This window comes from Zea mays, chromosome 8, assembly GCF_902167145.1.
Source record: "Zea mays cultivar B73 chromosome 8, Zm-B73-REFERENCE-NAM-5.0, whole genome shotgun sequence".
NCBI classification, from domain to species: Eukaryota; Viridiplantae; Streptophyta; class Magnoliopsida; order Poales; family Poaceae; genus Zea; species Zea mays.
This window is the reverse complement of record NC_050103.1, coordinates 97,474,096-97,477,757: the sequence shown is the minus strand read 5'-3', so window position 1 is coordinate 97,477,757 and position 3,662 is coordinate 97,474,096. Positions and strand designations below refer to the sequence as shown.

Genomic DNA, 3,662 nt, shown 5'->3' with positions numbered 1-3,662 from the left:
CGAATCAGCGACGAAAAGAGGCCAAGATCACTGGCCAAATGTTAGCCACCACACACGATATCTCAGCCAGAAATATTTTATTTTAATATAGATGGCCAAGTTGCTGCAAAATAATATAATCTTGCACCACGTGCGACGTTTTTATTTCTTGCTAACGCATGTTTTATAGACGTTATCTTCTTTATGCTATAATATATAGATTATTTTATGAAAACAAAATATGCTTGGAGCCTATGTTCCATTTTAGTTTTGTTCTAAATATATTCGTATGGAACAGAATATGCTTGGTTAGTCATATTTGATATGGTACAGCCTGGAACAGAGAGAATCTCTACTATCTATTAAGGCTGTAAGGGTAGCCTGTCTTTTTTTGTTCTGCCTCTCCTTGGCCATTGGATCTTGTATCTCGGTTCTGTGGCTCCGTGGCCGTAGGATCACATGTCGACCGCGCCATACGTCACCCCTCCCTCACCCTACCACCTTCGGTGGCGCCCGCGTGCGCAACCGTCCCCTCACCCACCCCGGCGCCGCCGTCCCCCCACCTCCGCGGTTCTCGCGTCCCCACCCCCCACCCCCGCGCTTCAGACAATCTCCACCGTGTTCTGCCTCTCATCCGTAACCCTGAACTCCGATGCTCGCGAATCTTTGACGCAGCGATGGCAGCCGCCTTCGCACCTACTCAATCTCCATCGTCGATCCGAGCACATGGCGATCCAGGCGCAGCAGTGGGCCACCCTGTCGCCGACGCGTGACAGGGCGGGCAGCGGCGAGTGTCCGGCCGACACAGAAGCTCCCCAGCGCCGCCGCGTCCTCGGACGACGTGGACCTCGTCGTCGCCGCCTCCATGCACCACGCCGCCGCCGCTAGGTACGTGCCACCGCGAGTCACGTCGCACACCGCCGACCCGAATCCTGCCCGCTGCGATGGCGGGGTACTCGTGGAACGGCGGCCATCACGCTCGCCTCGATCCGCTCGCGCCGCCGCGACGGTAGCCCGCAGAGATGCCCTCGTTGCCCCTAGCTTTGCCTCCGGCTCCCGCTCTAGCTCCGCTTCCAAGGAGGCAAGGACCTCGCCTCCTCACGGATAGGTCAAGTCTGCCGACCGACCGGCTCGTGCCCGCCATCCTATCTTGCAAGCGCCGGGCCACGGCGATGCAGCGTGGCGCGCTGCTGACCAGGGCTGTCGTCGCGAGGCTCTACCTCGTCGTGCTCAACATCGACACCCACAAGTGCTGGGCCCGCGACTACTACAACAACTACGCCCAGTTCTGGTACGCTCGTGCACACGAAATCCCCTTGGTTCCTATGGCCTTTCATTCGCATGTTACTATGTTAGCTGGGTTGGCGACTCCGTTCACTGCGCGTCAGCCATCCGTTCTGTTGCCTGCGCAGGTACTCGTAGGCAATCAACATCACTGGTTTCTTGTACTTGTTGTTCCAGTTCGTCGCGCTCGTGGAGCTCATGAGGAGGAGCTAGCATTTGATTCCCCATCCTAAGCGTGATCTCTTCGAGTTCACCATGGATCAGGTTTGCGCCTGCTACCTCATGTCGCCTTTACCGTGAGCTCTTCTTCCTAGGCTTGCAGTTTGGCCTTTCATTACCTAATCTAGACCTCATCTAGAGAAAATTTGGAAGTCCAAATTACATGGCCCCAGAACAATGGCAGCCAAACACCAGAGGTCCAATTAGTTTTGAAACCAATTCATGGGGGTTTCGCGTGCAACATCCTTGAGATGTTGAGGGAGATTCAACCATTGCGTGGATACTTGCGCAGATTAGGATACTTGTTTGACCCTTTTTTTAATGACATGAGTTCAGAGAGGTTGAACCATCAAGGAGTTACTTCTCTTGTTCTACTTCTATCATTTCGCAATCTCAAAATGAACTCTTCCCCTCGAGTTCATTTTGTCCCACGGTTGTGCGTGTTACTGGGTCACTGAAATGGCGAGTTGTTTTTGCAGGAAGGCAAGAGAGGGAGTATGAGATGACACTCAAGAGGACGTTGCAGAGTATTTGCTTGCTCACAGTTCATCCTAACACCACCACCTCTGTCGTGCTTCAGGTAATGTTCGCCTAGCTGGTAGCTACCATGCTACTCTTGATTTACTTCTGTTGTTCTATATACAGTTCCACCATTGTTGTTGGCTTTGTTTGGTACAATGTAGTTAGGTGCATTATATAGTAAATCATATATAGTACTAATTTTGGCGAACCGATGGAAAATCAGTGGACATATTTTTACTCTTATTAGAGCCAATTATATCAATTGCACTGGAAATGCCATAAACAAAGTAAAATGCACATCTTAGTTCTCTTATTTTAACCTTAATAACTAGCTTTCTCAGTGCATCCCCAAGGGTGCAGACTTGATGTGCTTATGTGAACTAATGAACAACTTATAGTATTGATGGGAGGTACAATAATTACTAGGATAGGATGCCCACTTCCAAAAGGTTTTTGGCCAGTCATCATCTCTAAGCACATCCATTGTATATCCTCTTATGTTGGCTATCGTTGTCCATGCTCATACACTAAACATCACTTTTCCATTGTTAATCTCGCTATTACAGGTTGTGGGTGATGATGGCTCTATATCTTTCCACATGATGTAGCAGTAATATAGTTTGGCTGCTTTATGTTTATTGCATTTGTTGTCCTGCATTCAATATTAAAAGTTCAATTTTTAGGTTGTTGACTCTTTGCCATTGATTTTTTGGATAAATTCGCTAGGATCAATTAGGTAGTAACTTATAGGGAATAATGCATGAAGGCATGAGTAAATCGATCACATCAACTAGGTGTGGAATTTAAGGGAGTTGAATCTTTGTCCCTATGAACATCATGTGCACTCCAAGACCTGTAAACCCAAAATATGAGTAGCTTCATTTTTTTCAATCGAAGCTAGCCCTTGTTTCCTTGACAGTGCTTAGCTTCTGCCATGTGCAATTAATGCTTCCTGTGCTGCCCTTGCATTTGCTGGAATCCCTATGAAACATCTCATTGGTAAGTTGAGTATATTTTTAGTGTCATTCCTTCAGGTAATGTAGCTAACAAGTCACAAGCTTCTATTTACTACAGTCGTGATTGGTTGTGGGGTGATGGACAATGGTGCAGTTATTACTATAGGTCTTATTTTCTTGTTTCTGTGACATACACGTGTCAAGCGTGGACTGATAACTCATGTGGTTCTGGTCAAATTTGGTTGGTAGTTGGCCATTCGATGATAGATAAAAGGTTACTTACTAAGGGTATTGACTTCATGTGATATTCAGAAAAACTCTATATGTGCTACATACAGTGACCAACATTGTCCCCTATTGGTTGGTTAAATTCTACAAAAAGATAGGTTCCCACGCTAAAATCATACTACTCTGTTTATCTGAATTAGAAGAAGGTGCTAAAACCTTCTTGGTCAACCAAATTGTGCTGAAGTTAGTAGGTTTTGTTTGGCCTGTGTTTAAGGTTGAAGATAGCAACAGTAGTTTTACATTACTTGTAGTCTGGATGACGCAAAAGGTGCTGGTGAGTTGCCTTTTGGTAGGTTCATTGGTTTGGCCTATTCGAAATATGTTGCCGATCCACGACAACAAATCTTATACCTTGCCACTGGTTTTAGTTATACATATGTTGAAATCTAATTAGACTTTAGGTGTAGGTGGTAG

The 3,662-nt window shown here is 46.6% G+C and overlaps 1 pseudogene; it reads left to right on the top strand.

Annotated features, from left to right (window-relative positions):
* The first annotated feature begins 705 nt into the window (after positions 1–705).
* On the top strand, positions 706–2,612 carry LOC103637116 (CASP-like protein 4A2; annotated as a pseudogene).
* Positions 2,613–3,662: the final 1,050 nt, after the last annotated feature.